Source organism: Chrysochloris asiatica, unplaced genomic scaffold, assembly GCF_000296735.1.
Source record: "Chrysochloris asiatica unplaced genomic scaffold, ChrAsi1.0 scaffold00001, whole genome shotgun sequence".
Classification (NCBI taxonomy): Eukaryota; Metazoa; Chordata; class Mammalia; order Afrosoricida; family Chrysochloridae; genus Chrysochloris; species Chrysochloris asiatica.
The window spans coordinates 27,785,506-27,808,176 of NW_006408519.1; positions in this window are offsets into that span (position 1 = coordinate 27,785,506).

Sequence of the window (22,671 nt, forward strand, 5' to 3'; positions counted from 1 at the left end):
AGTTGTTGTTGTTGTTGTTGTTGTTGTTGTTAAGTGCCGTCAAGTCGGTTCCCACCCATAGCGACCCTGTACAGGGTTTCCGAGGGTGTAAATCTTTACGGGAGTGGAAAGCCTTATCTTTCTCCCGTGGAGCGGCTGGTAGTTTCGAACTGCTGATCTTAAGGTTCGCAGCCCGATTTGTAACCACTACGCTATACTGACTAGTAGTGATATTAAATTAGAAAAATTACAGGTATTCCTTTATTTACCTTTGATATTAAATTAGAAAAACTACAGGTATTCCTTTATTTACCTTATTATATCTAATATGACCTCTCTTTGCTTGTTTGTTTTAAACACAACATTTTGAAAGCAATTGCATTAACTGTAATTTACACACCAAATCTCACTAGTTTCATGTGTACAATTCAGTGATTTTAAGTCCATTTACAGAATTGTTCAACTATAAAAATAATCCAGTTATAAAACAGTTCCATAACCCTTTCCCTAAAATAGAATCTAGGATTGTTTAATGATAGAAAAACAAAGTTAGGCAAGCCCTGCATATTATCTCACAGGTAGTTAGTTGTTGCTGTTGTTATAGTTAAGTTCCATCAAGTTGGTTCTGACTCATAGCAACCCTGGATAGGGTTTCTGAGGAGCAGCTGGTGGGTTTGAACTGCTGATTTTGTGGTTAACAATCCAATGTTTAATCTATCAACCACATCAGGACTATATATTAGTATCATCGAGTATTCTGGAGCACTTAATTGTGCTCATGAGGAATCTGTACATGAACCAAGAAGCAGTTGTTCGAACAGACATGGGGATGCTGAATGGTTTAAAATTAAGAAAGGTGTGTGACAGGGTTGTATTCTTTGACCATACTTATTCAACCTGTATGCTGAGAAAATAATCCAAAAAGCTGGGTTATATGAAGAAAAACATGGCATCGGGATTGGAAGAAGACTCATTAACAACCTGCAATATGCAGATGATACAACCTTGCTTGCTGAAAGTGAAGAAGATTTAAAATATTTACTGACGAAGATCAAAGAGCATGGCCTTCGGTATGGATTACAACTCAATGTAAAGAAAACAAAAATCCTCCCCAATGGACCAATAAACAACATTCTTATCAACGGAGAAAAGATTGAAGTTGTCAAGGACTTGATTCTTCTTGGATCAACTATCAACACTTATGGAAGCAGCAGTCAAGAAATCAAGTGACATATTGCATTAGGCAAATCTGTTGCACAAGACCTTTTTCAAGTGTTGAAGAGCAAAGATGTCAGCTTGAAGACTAAGGGTGCGCCTGACCTAAGCCATGGCATTTTCTATAACCTTATATGCAGGCGACAGCTGGACAGTGAATAATGAAGACTGCAGAAGAATTGATGCTTTTGAGTTATAGTGTTGGAGCAGAGAATATTGGAAATGTTGTGGGCTGCCAAAAGAACTAACAGATCTGTGTTGGAAGAAGTACAGCCAAGTACACCTTGGAAGCCAGGATGGCCAAACTTTGTCTCTCATGCTTCAGACATATTTTCAGGGGGGACCAGTTGTTGGAGAAGGATATCATGTTTGGTAAGGTGGAGGGTCAGAGAAAAAGAGGAAGACCCCCAACGAGATGGATTGGCAAAGTGGCAGCATCAATGGGCTCAAGCGTGGCAACAATTGTCAGGTTGGCCCAGGATCAGGCAGTGTTTCATTCTGCTGTGCTTAAGATCGCTATGAGTCAGTACCAACTCGATGGCACCTAACAATAACAACATATATTAACATAGTCTTATATGGAGTAGCACTGCAGGATAATACCGTGGACCACTAGGTTGGTTTGAACCCCAAGATCAAAAGTGCAAACTCACCGGTCGCTCCTCAAAAATCCTATAAAGGGTTGCTGTGAGTTGGAACCAATTAGATGGCAATGAACACCACCACCACCAACCTATAATAACCACCTCAGGTGATCTGAGGAGCATTCTATTGTAAAAATGATGACTATTTCGTTAGTGAATCATATCCATGTTCTTTAAATGGAACATGTAGTCATTTCTACTTAAATATTGCCTCTATAAGAGTTCAAGTGAAACCATCCAATGAATTATGAAACACTTTCAGGGTTCAGAGCTTCTTGGATTTGATTTTATAGATAAGGAATCATAGACCTCCAATACCTACTGTGATGGACTGATGGTTTTACAGCCAAAATATGCATTGGCGTTCTGACCTTGTATCAGTGGCTGTATTCCTACTTGAAAAGAGGCCTTTCTTTGTTATATTAATGAGACTATATCAGTGCAGCGTGTCCCTAAACCTAACAGAAAGAGACACATAGACAAACAATCATAAATGGGGAAAGATAGATGGGAATCCTGCTAAAAAATGTTGGGGCTACAAAAGCTGAGACAAGGATCTTCCTCCAGAGCTAACAGAGAGAACTGTCCCTATCACTGGTGCCCTAATTTCAGACTTCCAGTCACCTAATTTGTAAGGAGCTCTGGTAGTGTAATGGTTATGAGTTGGGCTGCTAGCATCAAGTTCAGCAATTCAAAACTACCAGCTGTTCTATAGAAGAAAGATGAGAACCAACTCCATGGCATACCACTACCTGTCACCTAAACTGAGAAAATAAAATAATTTAATTTCAGCCACTTATATAGTATTTCTGTTAGAGCAGCACCAGGAAGTTAAGTCACATTTTATAGAGTCATTGTGAAAATTAAAGAAAGAAGACAGGTGCTAAAGGTAGTACTGAACACATGGCTGATTCTGTCTCCCTCTCTGCATGTGTGTATTGAGAGAGAGATTAGACTCTTATATTGTTAGAAAGCATGTGGTATTGTTTCTAACATTGTCTGTGTGTCCAGAAGATTTGGTTCCAGGACCTTTTGCCTTGTGAACTAGTCTGAGATAAAGATTGGAGCTGATCTTTATTAATCCTTATGGATTAGTCATTAGTTTTAGTACTTTCCAAATATTCATTAATTTCATCTTTCTAGTTACTTTATGATGCATATGACATTGTTATCATCCTGAAGGGTAGCGATAATCAGTGATAAATTCTTACCTTCCATATAGAAGATCCTGATTTGAGGGTTTGATTTCTGGCCAGTGCACTTCATGAGCACCACCACATGTCTGTCGTTGGAGGTTTTCGTGTTGCTGTGATGTTGAATAGGCTTCACTGGAGCTTCCAGGCAAAGGCAGACTAGGAAGAAAGGTCTGGCCATCTACTTCTGAGAAAAATCAACCAATGAGATTCTTATGGATCACAATAGTTGAATCCTGTTGTCTATGGGACCACTGTGAGTCAAGGGCTAGCCTGACTGCAGTGAATAACCATAACTGTATAGATAACAAAAAAGAGCCACAGGAAATTTAAGCAAGTTGCCTCAAGTCATAGAGCAAGGAAGCAGTGGAGGCAAGATTTAAAATCGGGCATCCTGAAACACCAGCTTCTATTTCTTAAATAACATTACCATTGCTCAAACCCTTAGAGCTCATTTCCTAATATTTGAAACGGAGAACAAAATTTCACACATTATTCTACTTGTGTTACAAAGTCATATAATTTTGAAACTGAAAAGGAGCATAGAGGTTAGATAGTCCAAAATTCATATTTTATAGCTAAAGAAACTAAGTTCTAAAAATTAATTACTCAGGGCCACACAATTAGTGACAGACATCAAACTTTGGTCCCCTAGTTCCTCCACAGACAATCTTTGTTGAATGCCAACAAAACATTAAATAATAAGGATGCATATATTAATATGACAATAGCCCACATTTCATTTTTAGAGAATAAATAATAAAATAACTATAACTATTTGATATTTGGCATGATATCCAGTGAAGTGCATTGGAGAAACTTAGGAGAGGATAATTAGTCATATTGGAATGGTATGGACAATAGGAAAAACCACAGCAGGGCTGCATTCTATACTGGATCATGTTGCGTGAGTTGGAATTTGCCTAAAGATTAAAACAAAGGGTAGGTGAAGATGAGAAAATTGCTTTTCTGAAAGATATTGGTGAGCATTCAAAGTAATCTACCCCTCTTTATTGTTCAATTTCATCCCACCTTAGCTCCAAAATGGAACTGTATCAATCAGCATAAGCCTACAAACTCCTTTTGTGAGTTAGATTCTCCATTTTGTTAAGTACCAAATTTAATTAAGCATTTTGGTTGGTTACAGCTAGAGAGGAGCACAGGTTTATATTTGCTCCCAGTGCCCAAGATCCCTGGGTGTCAGTAGTTAGAAGACATGCTTGCTTCTTTCAGCCTCCTTGGTATCTTTTCACTAAAGTGGGAGACAGCATCAAGATATGCTTGGAACAGACTTTTTTGTTTTTTTTTAATCAGGAAAGATTCAATATATTTTTCAAGAAAAATTTTAAATTGATATGAATATTCATTAAGCTATTTTAAAAAACATTTTTATTGTGAATTGAGTGAAGAAACAAAATCATCAGTTTTACTGTAGACAAAGCATATACTTCATTTCGTCTCAATGATTGCAACCCAACTTCTTCTCTGTGGTTCCTAGTTCCATTTAACCCACCTCCCCATCGCTTCTCAACTTCATCTTTAGGTAAATGTTGCCCTTTTGATTTTGAACGACTGACCATTCCATGGTGAGCATACTTTGCAAGTGTGATATCCCACCTATCCACCTATCTAGTGCTTGGCTGAAAATTGGCCCATGAGGGTGAGTTCCTTTTAGACGTGATGTGTAGTTAAGAACCATAGTTTCAGGTTCCCCCAGTCTTTCTTTTTTTTTTTTTCAAAAATAATTTTGAGTTTTGTTCCACATGCTGTACCCTGGACCTTCTAATGTGATCCCTTTCAGAGCAGTTGATAGTGTAGCTGGGCACCATCTAGTTCTTCTGGTCTCAGTCATAGAAACTGAAGTTCACATGCTCCAGTAGTCCAATGGGCTAATTGACTCCAAGCATTTTCAATTCTCATCATTCTTTTTTCTTCCACACATGCATAGACCCACAGTTGCACCTTAGATGGTTGCACATGAGCTTTTAAGATCTCAAATACTACTCACCAAAGTAGGCTGTAGAGTGTTGTCTTTGTGGACTATGTTATGCCAACTGATTATCCTGTTTCTGGGCTGAGCAACTCATTGCCTTAAGATGTTTAATAATATCTAAGAATTTTTCATCGTTTCTCTCCTGTATGTTCCACCACAACCACAGTACATGTATAACTACCTTCTTTCAAACCCTTCTATATTTGTGGGTGTATGCCCACTGTTCCTCCGATATGTATTCAGCCTGTGTATCTGTCCATGTGTCTACCCACAGAACGCTGCTTCCCAAGCTTGTGTATTTTACCTTTTTTCCCTTCTGCCCTTGCATACCTGATTGAGATATCTTTAATATGTAAATATGTCTTAGAGATGTAATGTGAGAGTCTATTTCCTAAGTCATTTTCTTATCATTATTAATTTGTTCTTTTGACTATTATTTTTACAAAAATAGCTAAAGCTCTTTTAAACAAGCCTTTGAAAAAGCAATTAAGCTGATATAAACTCAGCATCATCCTTCTTTTGCTAATGGTTTTAAAAACTAAATTTATGAATATGACTTCCATCCAAAAGATGCTTTCAGGATTTAAACTTTCCAGAGACTTAGGAGAGTTCACAAGTACTTCAGTCAGTTGGTTATTTAAACCAACACTTGTGTGCAATTCATTAGACTGACTCCTGGAAGTAAAACAAACAAAACTCTACAAAACTCAGAAAACGGTGGTTCTAGGTACTGCCTTGCATGTCTCTACAGTACTGCTTGTAATCCCTTATAATCACACTGAAGGCAGTCCCACCTCCATCAATCATTGTTGTTTTAATTGAAGATCTCAAGAAACTAAGCGGACAATACAATTTCAGCAAGAGTTAATTTCAGTGAATTGTCAAGTCAAAAAGGACATGCATGCAGAATGTGAAAGGCAAATGACTTCATAAACTGCTGGCAATTGCAACTAAATCAATCCAAAGTGTGTTAGCCAAATGGAGCAAAGGCCTATTGTGTTCCCTACAATGTGGAAAATAATAACATGAAGATGATAGCTGGTAAAGCATTCATAATCTAACAAAGATAAACCATAGGAGCCAATTCTATTCAGTGCTGTGAGGGAGGTGTGAAGAGTTTGCCTTGGAGTTGCAGACAGGAGGCATGAAAGTGATGGTGGCGAGGGGGTTGTGTGGAGGCATGAGAAGGAGGTGGTAAGAAATTCAGGAAGACATCACAGAGGAGTTGGTATTCAATTCTTATCTTGTAGGGTGAATAGAATTTCTAAAGGCTACATAGGACGAGAGGATGAGGCAGTGAAGTTGAAAATGGAATCAAGTTCTTGCACAAAGGTATTATATCAGCAGCATGTGGGATATGTTTGGAGGGAAGAAAATTGTGGTTTTGTTGAGATTCCCTTTTGCAAAAGTAAGAGAGATCTGAGGCCTTGAGCTCATCTAACTCAGGGTTAGAATACTATCAAATTACCGATGTATTTTTTGCCAATTATCTATGTCCATGCAATGTTTTGTAGTCACTTAATTATGTCCTGGTGTGGTGCTGCAGGATAAACAATGATCTGCTAACTGCAAGGTTGGCAGTTCAAGTCCACCAGCCGCTCCTCAGAAACCCTATACAAGGTTGCTATGGGTCGGAACCCACTCGACAGCACTAAACAAGAATAACAACAATCAATAAATATACAATATTTATTGAGCACTTATTATATTTTAAGCATCCCTGGATGTGAGGTATAAGGAGCCTTGATGGTACAATGGGTAAGTGGTCTGAGAAGCCCACTCCTGCTCTGTGAGACAAAGAACGCTGTTGTTGTTGTTATGGTCCGTCAAGTCAATTTCAACTCATGGTGGTGCTGGTGGTGGTGTGTTGTCGGTTCCGACTCATAGCGACCCTGTATAAGTTTTCCAAGGCTGTAAATCTTTAAGGGAGCAGAAAGCCTCTTCATTCTCCTATGGAATAGATGGTAGTTTCGAATTGCTAACCTTGAGGAAGAACGTAGAATTGATGCCTTTGAGTTGTGGTGTTGGAGGAGAATACTAAAAATGCCATGGACTGCCAAAAGAACCAATATATCTATTTTGGAAGAAGTGCAGCCAGAGTGCTCCTTGGAGGCCAGGATGGCTAAGCTTCGTCTCTCATACTTTGGACATATTGTCAGGAGAGAACAGTCGCTGGAGAAGGATGTCATGCTGGGTAAGATGGAAGGTCAGAGAAAATGAGGAAGACCCCCAACGAGATGGATCAGCCAGGTGGCATCATTGATGGCATCAAGTATGGCAGCAGTGGTGAGGTTGGCCCAGGATCAGACATTGTTTCGTTCTGCTGTGCATGGGGTCGCTATGAGTCGGTTTTGACTCGATGGCACCTGACAACAACAACCTTGAGGTTAGCAGCCTGACTTGTAACCAGTACACTCCTATTGTTGTTGTCATTGTAAAGTGCTGTTGAGTCGGTTCCGACCTGTAGCGACCCTGTATAGGGCTTCCAAGGATCAGCTAGTGAGCTTGAACCACTGACCTTGCAGTTCAAACTGACTTTGCAGTCTGGTGCATTAACCCACAGCGCCACACCAGGATAGCTCCTACTAGAGCTCCTTTATTTCAACTCACAGAGACTCTAGATGTTATTGCTGTTCCTGCTGTTGAGTTGGGTCTGACTCATAGCGACCCTGTATAGAGTTTCCAAAGAGCAAATGGTGAGCTTGAACTGCTGATCTTGAGGTTCAAAGTGATTTTGCAGTCCAGCATATTAACCAACGCGTCACTTGGTGCTCTAGGATAGGCACTCACCACAAGGTCGGTTTGAACCACAAGGTTCAAAATCACCAGTCACTCCTTAGAAACCCTATACAGGATCACCATGGGTTGGAACCAACTCGAAGGCACTTAGCAACAACAACTTAACATATTTCTGAAGATATATATCAGGACCAGTCCCTGAAGAAGGACATCATGCTTGGAAAAGTGGAGGGATAGCAAAAAAGTGGGAGATCCCCAAAGAAATAGATTGGCCCAGTTTTAGCAACACTGGGCTCAAGCATAACAGTAATTGTGCGAACAGCGCAGGACCAGGAGGTATTTTGTTCTGTTGTACATAATGTCGCTGTGGGATGGAGCAGACAGCCAGCACCTAACAACAAGAGTATATTTCAAAAGAGTGGCCGATGAGTTTCAATGGCCAACCTCATGCTAAGAAGTCAAGAACTTATCCAACGGCGCCTCTGTAAAGATTGTAGCCTTGGAAATCCTACTGGGTAGATCTGTTCTATCCTATCGGGTGTTGATGAGTTGGAATTGATCTACAGCAATGGGTTTGTATTTTGGGGGGTTGGAGTTCCGTGGTTAAGCTATCTAGGAAGAAGTCCTGTCAGAATGCTTCTCAGAAAGGAGGATGGTAAGACTTCATCTTGCTTACTATAGATATCGGGAGAGACTAGTTCTTGGAAAGGAACATCATGCTTAATAGAGGGTCAACGAAAAAGAGGAGGACCTTCAACAAGATGGATTGACAGAGTGACTGCAACAATGGGCTCAAACACAACAAAAGTGAGGATGGTGAGGGGGCAGGCAGTGTGTTGTTCTGTTGGACATAGGGTCACTATGAGCTGGAACTGACAAGCGCACATAATTACAACAACAATGGCTAAATTCTTGGCTAAGTGAAAGATCAGTGGTTAGAATCCACCAAGCACTCTGAGGGAGACATGTGTAGCAATCTGCTTCTGTAAAAATCACAGCCTTGGAAAACCTATCTGTGGAGCAGGTCTACTCGGTCCCATAGAGTTGCTGAATGACAATCAACACTCTGGCAGCAGGTTTGGTTTTGTGTGTGTGTAGTTGTTAAGTTGCTGTTGTTAAGTGCCATCATGTCAGTTCCAACTCATATCAACCCTGTATCAGGTTTCTGAGGAGCAGATGGTGAGCTTGAACTGAAGACCTTTTAGTCCAGAACATTTTTTGGGTAATGTATTATATATTTAATCCTCAATATAACACTGAGGAAAGTTATCTCTATTTTTCACATGAGTTATAAAAGGTGAAAACACTTGCCTGAAGATATAAGGCAACAAGAAGACAACTTTAGATTGCAAATGAAGATTGAAGACCCTCATGAAGAACTGATGACACACTATATATATGTCAGGTTCTATTCTCAGCGTGGGAGTTACATAGATGAGTAACAATGACGTACTCTATTCCATCATGGGGTCTCTTAGTACACACCAAAATATTTCAAAAGCTTTAGTTTAGAAGGGCTAATGGAGAGCAATGAAGCTAATGATAAAAAAAAGTCAGTTATAAAAGACCCCTTATCTTTGCTACCAAAGCCACAAAACAAACAAGTAAACACCAGTTGCTGTTGAGTCTGTTCCTGCTGATCTGTCAGTTCCCTTAGGTTAGCATAGAACTGTGCTCTGTAGGTTTTCACTGGCTGTGCTCTTTCAGAAGCAGATCATCAGACCTTTTGTTCTGAGGTTCATTTGGGTAGATTTAAACTCAACCATTTGGTGACTAGCTATGTCCTTAACTCATTGCTACAACCACATGCAAATTAGTGATTAAAAAGGAGAGGAGGAAGGAAAATTGCCTGGAAAGAAAGCAGAGGAATGGGGTAAGAATGTCTGTGTAACAAGGAAAGGGTGGCCTCACTGGACTAGTAGTGGTGGTGGTGATATGCCATGGAGTCGGAACTGACTCATAGCGACCCTGTACAGGGTTTCCGAGGCTGTAAATCTTTATGGGAGTAGAACGCCTCATCTTTCTCCTGCGGAGCAGCTGGTAGTTTCGAACTGCTGACCTTGCAGTTCACAGCCCGATTCATAACCACTACTTATGGGAGAATAAAGCCTCATCTTTCTCCTGCGGAACCGCTGGTAGTTTTGAACTGCTGACCGTGAGGTTAGCAGCCCGATTCGTAACCACTACGCATACAGTCTTGAAAATCCCATGGGGTAGGTCTTCTCTGTTCTCGAGGGTCAATATGAGTGTGAATGAAATAGATGATAATGAGGTACTACAGGACAAAGAATACAAATATGCATCAAACTCTTGATATATAGCAAGCTACGTGTTTTACCATGCATCCGTGTATGTAATCTTGCAGCAAATGTGTGAGGTAGGTATAAATATTTCATTTTATAAATAAAGAAAATATAAGGTCTGACTAGTAGTTTGAGACCACATTATAAGAAACTATGATGTCTCACATAAACAAGCCCTTTCTCTCCTTTTAGCTGGCAAACTCTCAGCTCAAATATTTTATGGCGGGATAGAAATGAGTATTAGGAAAATGGTAACCCAGAACCATTTGGAACACAATACATGAAGAATGCAGATGTATTCAAGTCCATAGCTTAATTTAGGACAAGCAGATTTAAAAGACACTTCCTTGAATAATTCAAGATCTTAAGTGGAAGCTTGAATAGGAGGTCCCAGGTGGACAAGCTAGGATTTCTTTGTAAACATGAAAGGGATTTTCTTGTAAATATGGACTGTCAATAGTCTATAGAGAAATGATGCAGTGAGTTGCCTTTTCAACTTCAAGTTAGCATTTTGTCTTTCTTATATTAAATAATGATAAAAGAATCATTATGTATTGAGGACAAACAGTCCCAAACACTAGGTTGGGTTCTTTTCATATATTATCTGGAATCTTTCCATCTGTTCTACAAGGTGAGAATAATCTTTGCTTTATTGATGTAAAAACTGTGGCTTATAGAGTTTCGGTAATTTTCTCATTGTATTAAACATCAGTAGAACCAAAATTAAAGGAGTCTTGGTAGTGTCATAGTTAAGCACTTAGCCGCTAACCAAAAGGTCAGGGGTTTGAACTCAACCAGCAGGCCCATGGTAGAAAGACCTGGAGATCTGCTCCCATAAAGATTATAGTCGGGACTGACTTGAGGGTACATAATGCGCCACACTGCAAAGCCGTTTGAACTGCAAGGTCAATGGTTCAAGCTCACCAGCTGCTTCTTGGAAACCCTACGTAGGGTCGCTATGGGTCGGAATCGACTCATTGGCACTTAACGACAGCAAAAGCAGCTGAATTAAAACCCATACTCTTTCCATTCTCTCCCCAAATCATTCTCTCCCCAAATCAGAACAGTTGTCATAAAGTCAATATGGTGATCCATATGTTACAGTGTAGAATTATTCCATAGAGCTTACTTGGATATAATCTTGATGGAAGAAGATTACCAGGCTTTCTTCCATGGAGTGACTGTGTGTTTGAACTGTCAACCTTGGGTTAGCAGTTGAAACACTGGGGCTGCTCTTGCATGCATTGCTGGTGTTAAGTGCAATCGAGTTAGTTCCCACTCACAGTGACTCTGTATAGCCTTTTAAAGGAATGACAGGTGGTTTGAATCGCTCACCTTGTGATTAGCAGTGCAGTGTTTATGGTAGGCCAGGATTCCTTTAGACACCTTGCATTTTTACCACAAGAAACTAGTATAACCATGACTGAACTGATATAATTCTAGTCAAAAGCAAGTAAATTATGTTTTCAATCAACATACAGCTTTATTTCTTCTAAGGGCTGCAATAACAATTGGGTTTACTGATATACTGAAATGAGTATTAGAGCTATATTCTGAACAAACTGCTGTATTGGGTTTGATTTTAAACCTCTGGCTTTACCGATCCTTTTCTTGGTTCCATCATCTGTAACATAAGAATGTTGGATTTGGAATCTAAGGAACATCATGACTCTGTCATGTTATGACTGAGCTTTCTTCTTCTAGTTCGATAGCATTAAATATCTCAACAGATCAGGGATTCTGGGATTCTGGGATTCAGGTTTTGAACCTGTGATTCATGAAGGCCTGTCTAGAGAAAGCAGCATCTCTTTGCTTCCAAGGGCATCTTTTCTTCTTCCTTCCTTGAGTTGTGCTTATAGTCTTCTCCCAAGGGCTAACTAAGATCATGAGAAACTTCTAGTTATCTTTAGGTAACCAAGTCAAATTGATGCAGTTGAGTTATGGCTTTAGAGAAGAATATTGAAACTACCATGGAGTGCCAGAAGAACAAACACATCTGTGTTGAAAGAAGTACAGTCGCAATGCTCCTTAGAAGCCCAAGATGGTGAGACTTCATCACTCATTCTCAGACATATTATCAACATGGTTCACTCCCTGGAGAAGGACATCATACCTGGTAAAGTGGAGAGGTCAGTGAAAAACAGTTAGACCCCCAAGGAGATGGGTTGGCACAGTGGCAGCAGTGTAGGACCAGGTAGGGTTTAATTCTGTTGTGCATAGTTTCACTATGAGTTGGAGCCAACTGGAGGGGACCTAACAACAGCCTTCATTGTTCACCTTTCACATGCATATAAGGCAATTTAAAATCCTAGAGCTTGACTCAGAGGCACCTTACTCCTCAAATGCAATCTTGGCTTTTTATCACTTCAAAGAGGCATTTGGTAGCAGATTTACCCAATGCAATATGTCATGTGATCTCTTTACTACTACTTCCATGGTTTTTGACTGTGGATCCAAGTAAAATCAAATCACTGACAGCTTCAATATTCAATATGCAATTCACATATTGGGTAACGTTTCTGACTAAGACGTCAAAGTATTTAAAATGTAAGAACTTCCAAAGATTCTTATACTGCATTTTATGGACATTGCCATGGATACAGGGTCAGAACTGTGTTTCCATAATAGCACCTTACCCTGAATACAGCTTTCAGTCCCAACCTAGAGTTTGTGGGTTTTTTTTAATTGACTGTGCATAGATAATTCTTCAAAAGATCAGTTTAAATGCTTCAAAATTCCCAAAGCAAACTAGCCTTTACTAATGAAGAAGACTTAGTTTGACTTTTAGGTTCAAGGCAATGGCCAGGGTTGATTATACCACCTCCACTGGACACAAAAATCTGGACTCCACAAGAATCACAAACTCTATTTGTCATGTATGAAAACCGGAAACACTGCAGAGAAATGTATCTCTTACTCATAGGAGATAAGAAAAAGCTGTAAGAAACTCCTTTATTGATGAGTACTTAAGAGCACATCTTCAAGATTCTCGCAAATCCGCATTCCAACATGACTCTCAGTATCTGTCAGGCAGAATTTGAAGGGGTGTTGTCTGCTTTTTCTCCTTCACACCCCACTGAGAATGCAGACATCGGGAATTGGAGCAACTGGCAGCCTGACTCTATCAGGCCGTCTCAGAATTAGAAAGTGGGAAGAGGCAATTCCGGGGGTCAAGATATAATCTAGGTTCAAGCTGGACCATGTCCCCAGCCAGATCCAGGCTTGGTCAGCGTCTAGAGTCAGCAGCCAAGTTTCCGTTTACTTTGCCATAATTAGCAAGTGCAGGAGACTCATTTCCTAGGAACAGAACATGAAACTATAGAGGAAGGTAACAAAGAGTTCGAACTTGGATTTCATTCTCACAAAGACATTCTAGTTATGCATAGTCTCACACCAGCTAAAACACAGAGGATGAAATGAGAAAAGGTGTACTTTTGCAGCTACTCTAAAATTCCCTAGGTTATGGGAACTTATCTTACTTTGGGTCTTAGACTTTGAAGTAGAAGTCACTGTGCTCAACTTTCGATAACCCCATAAATCTGGAAAGAGCTAATGTGATTCATCTGGGAATTAGTTCTGGTGATGACTGTGTACAAATGTTGGTTTTGTAGTCATACCTATTCCAGGAGCTGTGTTCTGTGAAAGGATACCACGTCATGGTCTCGGTAAGCCTGAGTCATTGGCCCTTGTCTCTGTAAACCGTAACATCTAAACATCTACATTAATGTTGAAGCTGGCTGGACTTTAGGCTCTTGCATAAGCACGTACACAGGGTTAGGTGGAGAGAAGGAAGTTCTGTTCACTAAAATGACAAAAAAAAAAAAAAAAAAGAGGAGATCAGCAATTAACAACAAGACCTTCCAAGGAAACAAAGATTATAAATACATCAAAATATTATTTATGTTAGTTGCCTTTGTGGTTTAAAGACTGCAGTAATTTCTGGGAAAATGCCTTCTCCGCATCTCTCTTTAAAAATCCTATGTCTTAAATCACAATTCACCAAGAGGAGACTGAGGATCTGGTCCCTGAACAATGCAATCTGTTGGCACTCTACTGTGATCATAAAGGTTAGCTGTTTGAACCTACCCAGTGATTCTGCAGAAGACAGACCTGTTAAGATTACAGTTGAGAAAGCTCTGTGAAGCAGTTATACTCTATAAGCATGTATTCACTAGAAGTTGGAATCAACTCAACAGCAGGTAACAATGGCAGTACGAGCTTTGTAAAAAGCTCCACTCTTTATATATAGAAAGTAGACAGAGTGCCTACTATCTTGAGTCTAGTGGGAAAGACAGACATGTGCGACAGAGTGCTGTAGAGTTCATTCTGACTCATATACTGTAGCATAGAACTGTTCCATCCATTCCAGATACAACCTCCTACTGAGAATGTGTCATTCTGCTTCAGATCTTTGAGGGGGCTTCAAACCACTTGTGGGAAACGGGATTAAGAGATAGGAGAATTCCTCCCCACCCCCCGCCCCAATTTTTGAAGCCCCTCAGACTAAATCAGAATCTCTGTTTTAACAGGATCCCTTGTTAAAGGGACTTTAATAAGATTTTAATAAGACTCACCTGGGGATCTTGTTAAACTATAGATTCTGATTTGGTTATCTGAGGTGGATTTGACATGAAATGAACCAGTTCAAAGCCCTAAACTGTTCGATAGCATTTTATTGGCTGTACGTTCATTGTCGGGACTTCCTTTTGTGGTGCTGCTGAGCACATTGGAACTTACAACCTTTAGGTTACTGCTGTTAAGTGCCATTAAGTCGGTTCTGACTCACAGCGACGCTGTAGAGTATTTCTAAGGAGAGGCTGGAGGGTTTGAACATCCGACCTAGAATGAGATGTTCTGGAGGGAATGCAAGAGCTATCTTAGACCATGAGTTGACTTTGAGGTTGGAGGCCAGGCATTAAAGACAATAAAGTAGAAAGATAGAAGGAACCTGAGAAGTTTGTGGAGATCACATGGATTCTTTTGCATGAGATAGAAATAAACTTTTATCCTTTTAAAGTTATGTTGGTTTTTCTCTCGTGTACAGCTAAACCTAACATAACTTTAAAAGATAATAATTGTATTTCTATTTTGTCACATGAGGTCACTATGAGTGGAAAATTCATTCACTGACACTCAGTAACAACATAACTAAACCTATTCATAACAGTACACCTGCCAGAAAGCTTGACAAACTGTTTTGTAATTGCTTAGGTTTTTAAAAAATTCTCCTTTAATGTCACTGAAGAATTTGTTGTTGTTATTCTGAAGTGCTGTCGAGTTGGTTCTGACCCATAGCGACCCTGTATAGGGTTTTCAAGGAGCAGCTAGTGAGCTTGAACCACCGAACTTGCAGTTCAAACAGCTTTGCAGTCTGGCGCATTACTTGTTTATTTAGGTCACCTTTGTGAGAATTTACACAGAAGTATGCCCCCGGTGTGGAGGCCTGGTGTGGCACTGTAAGATAAGTACTAGATCATAGGCTTTGTTTGAACAAGGGTGGCAGATCAAATTCACTAGTTTCTTCTCAGAAACCTTACACAGGGTAACTATGAGTCAGAATTGACTGGATTCCACTTAACAATAACATACCCCAAAAGTTTCGTGAATGATCAAGGACAGGAAAGATCAGTATCACATTTGGAAGAACTTGTTATTTGGCTAGTGACTTCAAAGGGAGCTTGGCCTATGAGAGAGAGCAGGCATGAGGCTAGAGGCATCCCCAAAGCAGGAACAACATCAACAGTTCCCTAGTTGAGCACTTCACATCACTATAGTAGGACAGCTTCAGAAGTTTGGGGGAAAATTGATGAGAAATGTGCCAGTTATTTATGAAACTGCCTGCAGCCGGCTATTCTTTCTTTGATGTGGTCTACAATGTATTTCTGGAGGGTTTGGATACTGTAACATACACATCCAAGATGCCCCTGTTGAGAGGCACTGGTGAGAGCCCCGAAATCAGGAGGAAAGATGAAGAAACTCTTCCTTCTGGTTTCTGGATGCAACTCTTGCAGCAGCAGGAGCAACAATGGTGAAAGAATGGGTGGAAACAACAAGGATGAAGGTGGAGACAGCTGAAGGCGCAATGGCAGCTGAACCGTAGTGTGAAAAGTGCTGGGTCTCCACTCAGGAAGGTCAGCATCAACAGCAGCAGTAGTCTTAGCAACCCAGAGCCCCATGCTCCTGGGTTTTGTGCTTACTCCTGCAGGCAGGAACGGTAGCAGCTGCTCATTTGCTAATAACCTCCCCCTTTTTTACCTCTCTGCAATTCCAACACCATTGTAGCCAATCACCTTAGTAACTGTTGATCTGGTGAAATAATAGCTGATACAGAAGATAATTGGGCCACAAAATGTGACACAAAATGAAACAAAAGGCTCTGAAGTGGGGAATCATTTAACAAGCATCTTCTTCTAGAAAAATCCATACTCTTGAGCTGGCCACAGAGGTCCTTTAAGGACTGACTCCGGACTTACTTCGAGGCTTTTCCACATAGTAAGTCTTCTTTCTTTCCTTCACATTCATTCTCAGCCTTGCTTTGTCAGAGTCAGATTAAAAAACAATATTTTATGTGTTTTCAGTTAAGGTTTACACAACAGTTTATGTCTCCATCCCAGAGTTTCTATACAAGTTGTTCAGTGACAATAAGGCTGGGTCTCTAGAGGAGCAAAAACAAAGGTCAAAGAGCTGAACAGAAAATTTCAAGGGGCTGTTCAAGAAGACAAAGTAAAGTATTGCAATGAAATGTGCACAGTCCTGGAGTTAGAAAGCCAATAGGGAAGAACACACTCAGCATTTCTCAAGCTGAAAAAAACTGAAAAGAATTCAAATCCCACTTGCAATATTGAAGGATTCTGTGGGCAAAATATGGAATGATGCATAAAGCATCAAAAGAAGATGGAAGGGATATACAGAGACACTGTACAAAAAGAAATGGTCAATGTTCATCATTTGAAAAGGTAGCATGTGATCAAGTACAGATGCTGTTGAAGGAAGAAGTCTAAGCTTCACTAATGGCATGGGTGAAAAACCAAGTTCTAGGAATTGATGGAATACCAATAGAAATCTTTCAACAAATTGATGCAGGACAAGAGATGTTCAGTCATCTAAGTCAAGATATTTGGAAGACAGCTAACATGACCAACTGATAGGAAGAGATCTATACTTGTGGCAATTGCAAAGAAAGGCAATCCAATGGAATGTAGAAATCATCGAACAATATAATTAATGTCACATGGAAGTAAAATTAAAAATACACATATTTTGAATTGTGTGAAGGTTTACAGAGCACATCAGCATCAGTTTTACATTCAACAAATCATACACTTACTGTGCTTCATTACCATGATTGCAATTGCCTTCATGTACAAACAGCAAACAATACTTACCTATATTGCACTTTAGCTACACATTCCTCCTGCTATCGTCATCTTTCCTCTGCTAACTTCTCTTACGGTCCTTTGCCCACCTTGTCACCCATGTCAACATGTACCTATTCTCTAGCCCATGAACAATTCCCTACCTCTATCCCTGTACCCATCATTAGTAGTTTTCTTTTATTAAGAAAAACCTTTTCTTAACTTTTTACAACATTGGTCAAATACAATATTTCTCCTATTGTGATTGACTAATTTCTCTTAGTATAATATCCTCCAGGATCATCCATGTTGTGAGTTGTTGCACAGATTAATCGCTATTCTTTAGTGTTATATATTATTCCATGGTGTGTATGTTTAAAATGATTAAAAGGTTTCTTAATCATTCTTCTGTTGATGAGAATTTAGGCTGTCTGCATCTTTTTTGACGTGTCCCTTTTAGATATCCTATGGAAGGATCCTGTTTTCTTATCCATTCTGCTCTCTCTGTCTCTTGACTGGTTCAATTAGTACACTTACATTCAGTATAATTTTTTGATAGATATGAATTGATTACTGTAATTTTTCTGTGTAATTTTTTTTTTTTTTTTTTTTGGTGCTACTTTCTTCATTTCACATAATTTTCTGCACTGAGTTAAGTTTGTTTGTGGATTTTCTTTTAATTTCTGTTGTGTTTATGGTTACTAAATTTTTCTCATTTTCCTTTTGTTTTGATGTGCAGCTGTATTAATTATCTATAGGTTATCCTATAACTTATAATTTTTTCCCTATTTAAAAGTCTGTTTTCTCTTGAAATCTACATGACTTCCTTGAGAAGTTCTGTATGTACACTATTGTCTCTTTTTATTTTGTAATGAAGTTGACTTCATTAGTAATTGAGTTCCTTATTTTCAGTCTTGTAGGTTTGTTTCATTTTAAATACTTCTACATCTAGGTTGAGTTCTCGGTGGTGGTGTCATATATGGTAATGCTAGATTGTTGTCTGCTGTTGTGGTTTCTCAGTCCAAAGAATAGCCTTTAGCGGTTTTTATAAATTTTGTCTTGTTGCTGTTAAATGTCATTGACTCAGTTCTAACTCATAGCAACTCTACATAGGGTTTTCGAGAAGTACCTGGCGTGTTTGAACCACCAATCTTGTGGTTTAAACCAACATTGCCGTTGAGTTCTAATCCCACAGCACCACACCAGGAGTCCAAATTTGGCTTGGTCATTACAAATCCTTAAGTTTCTGTTTATCAGGAAATGTCCTAATTTTTCCATTGTATTGAGGGACAGCTTTTCGGGGTTTATGATGCTTGGTTGGCAATCTTTTTCTTTTAGAGTTTGTATATGTCATCCCACTGTTTTGTTGCCTGGATGATTTCTGCTGGGAAATCAGAGACTAATCTTAATAATTCTGCTTTGTAGGTAACTTTCTGTTGTTTCCAACTACTATCAGGATTTTTTCCTTGTCTTTGGTTTTGGAAAGTTTGATTACGATATGTCTTGGTGGCTCTCTTTTGGAATCTATCCTGTTTGGTGTTTGCTTAACTTCTTATATACTTATCTTCTTGTTTTTCATGATGTTAGGGAGTTTTTTCCCAACAATTCTTTGATAACTTTGTGCTTTTTATTGTCTTTTCCTGTACTGGAATTCCAATCACCTGTAAGATTTTCCTCATCATGGTGTCCCACATACCTCTTAGGCTTTATTAGGATTTTTCTTTCCATATTCTGATTGTTCTCCTAGCACACTAGTATAGAAAGATTTAGCTCCGAGCTCACCAATTTGGCCTTCCATTGCTTTGAATTGACTCCTTTGACATTTCAGTGTACTGTCCATATCTGAAATTTAGTAATAACCTTCCAGATTTCTAATTGAAGGTTTTGTATTGTTGCACATTTTTGCATTTATTTTGTCTGTTTGTTTGTAGTATTTTCCTGAATTATTCTTAATTTTTTTTTCTGCTTTTCCCTTGCTTTCCTCAATTTCTTTATCAACCCTTTGAAGGCATTCAAATATCATTCTTTTGAATTCTTTTTGAGTTAGTTCTATTGTCTTTTCTTCCTCAGAAACGTGTACTAGATCTGCATCTTTGTCATTTATTTGAACCATTCTCTCTTGTTTCTTCATGTGAGCTAAAATTGTCTATTGTTTCCATGGCATTGTGGGGATTTTGTATTTGTTTCTAAATGATGATTTTATGTTGATGTCTCCTTAAGGTTCTCACCCACTGTCTCCTGTGGGTGTAGCTACAGAATGGAAGAATTTACACCATGCTCTTGTGCTATTCATGCACCTCAGTTTGGGGTGGGTTTGAGCTGGTGTTGATAGCTACTGATTGTTGATCAAGTGACACAGAAGTTGGTATTGACTTTTTCACACTGGCTGGAGCTGCAGAGGGTATGGTTGTGGCTGGGCTTTATGGATATGGTTGCTGTTTCCTGTTGGGTGGGACAAGAAGGGAAAACACATACATACAAAAAAAAACAACTAAGAAAAAATAGTGAAACAAACAAATAATAAATAGAAGAATGAAAAAATAAATAAAAAGAGAAAATAGGAAAAGGAAAATAGATCTATAGAAGAGACAAATAAGAAAATTAAAAGAAAGAAAAAGCATTAGAAATAAAAGTCGGGAGAGGAAAGATGAAAAGAGAAATAGATCGGAGAGTAGTAAGACAAATCAACAGAAAAGGAAAAGATTAAATGGGGGAAAGAGAAACAGAAGAAAAGAAGACAAAACAAATGCAGAGGAAGAAAAGATAAAAGTCATGGGAAAGGAAAGAGAATAAGAAGAAGGAATAAAGAATAAATAAACATACAAGAAAGGAAAAAACAGGGTAGGTGAGAGACCCAGAGGAGAACCCTGCCAGCCAAGGAGTTCAGGAGGTGCAGAGGGAGGAATGAGAAAGCTGTTCCAGGTCCTAGATGGAGTTCCCATAAACCTGTTGCTGTTGTTGGTAAGTGCCTTCAAGTTGGTCTGACTCATAGCAATCTTGTTTAGGATTTCTGAGGGGTGATTGGTGGATTTGAACCACCAACCTTATGTATAGCAGACCAGTACTTATCCTACAGAGACACATCAAGATTCCTAAGTGTTATCTATGTGCAAGGCATCCAATCTAGAAATAGTTTAGACAGGTCTGGAAACTCTCAATTTTAGCATGGTAAATTTTATCATTCTTTCCCCTTAAAATGTCTTTTGGCAGTGGTTTAAGAACTAATTTCTTACATTAAGATGATAAAGATAATCTTCCATATTTTATTCTTAAACTTGTTTAGAATTGCCTTTCACATTTGGCACTAAGTCTATTTGGAATTTTTTTCAATGATTTTATCTAGAGATATAATGTTATCTTTAGCTATATAAATTTTATATTGTTTCAGCATATTTGTTTTAAAAAGGACTTCCCTTCCTCACAGTTCTATTATTTCATCTCTGCTATGTATTTAGTATCCATACATGTATGGGCCTTTTTCTGAATGAACTATTCTTTTTTGTTGTTGTTGTTAATTCTCTGTGCCAATACCACAGAACTTTTAATATTATAGTTTTATAATAAGTCTTTATATATAATCAGAGAATTCTTCTCATATTATTCTTCAAGAATATTTAGCTATTCTTAACTCTTTACATTGGCACAAGTAGTTTAGAATTAGCCTATCAATTATACAAATCACTTACAAAATATTTTGATAGAGATTGTACCAAATCTGTGGCTCAATTTGGATATCCTAAAATTGAGTATGGGTTGTTTGAACAGGGCAAGAGTCAAGGATGACTTCAAAGTATTGAAGCTGTGCAATTGCAGGGATAATTCAGGAAAGATTTTGGAAAGAAGAGCCAGAATTTGGTTCCTGACATACCAAGTTTCACCCAGATATGTAAATGTGGGAGTTTTCAGCAAATAATGGCAGCTAAAACCATGAAACTGGCTAAGATCTTCAAGGAATTCATGAATGAACCCCAAAGTATTCAATATTTTGATATCCACAAAATAAGGGGACTCTAAGAAAGGAAACTAAAAATAGCTACTGAATTAAGAGGAAAACCAAGAGACTGTGGTTTCCTGGAAAACAACATTAAGAAAATATTGAAAGGAGGGTAGAGTGTTCATTGTGCCAATGCTGATGATTAATTAAGCTAAGTACAGATTATTGGCCGTTAGATTTAGCATTTGGAGGTTCTGTGTGTTTCTGTAACATGGTGGGGTTTGGATAGCTGATTGTGTTGTGTGTTCTGTTAAGTGCTGTTGAATCAGTTCGGACTCATAAAGACCCTGTATACAGTTTCTGAAGAGCAGCTGGTGAGTTTGAACTGCTGACCTTGTGGTTGAAACTCACCTTGCAGTCCAGTGCTTTATCCCACAGCACCACACCAGGATTAGAAGGGACTTAAGAAAGGTTGAAATGAAAGAAAATAAGGCGACATTTTCAAGACATTCAATACTCTAAAGACACAGTGAAATGTTGCTAGAAGGGATTAGTTGTTCTAAGAGAAGTTTTGAGTCTTCATTTGGTTTGGTTATTTGTTTGTGAGAAATGGAGTTTTTATTTCTTGTGGAACCCAGATTTCTCGATTCTGTGTAGGTTCAGGTGATCTACCCTGAGATGATCTTTGGATCTTGAGACTTGGGTGAACTGGTTTCCTAAATCACTTTTAAGTGGCATTGTGCTTCTTGAAAATAATGATCAGTCTGCAGTGTCTTAGCTATCTAGTGCTGCTTTAACACAAACATGACAAGTGAGTGGCTCTAACAAACACAAATTTCATGTTTCACAGCTCAGAATTCTAGAAGTCCAAATTCAGAGCACTACCTCTAGAAGAAGGCTTTCCTTCTTTATCAGCTTTGGGGAAAGGTCCTTGTCTCCTTACAGCATCTATAGGACCACGTTCCTGGAGATCACCATGCATTTTGGCCTCAATCTTCCCCTGGGTCTAGAACCTTCTCTGTGTGGGGAACGCAGATCAAAAAGACACACTCCTTTCTTAGCTTCCCTTTCTTGGTAGCAATAGACCCCTCTTTCTCTGCTCAACCTTGGGAAACAGCCTTACATCAGATCAGGGTTGTAAAGGGATTAAAGGTACTGAGGTTCATACTTGATCCTGTTATTGGCTTGTCACATCAGATCATATCATGAAGAACCATCACATAATTGCTGCATGACATCATTATATAACTGCCAAACCACTGAGAAATGACCCAGTCAAGCTGACACACATTTTGAGGGGACATGAGTCAATCTGT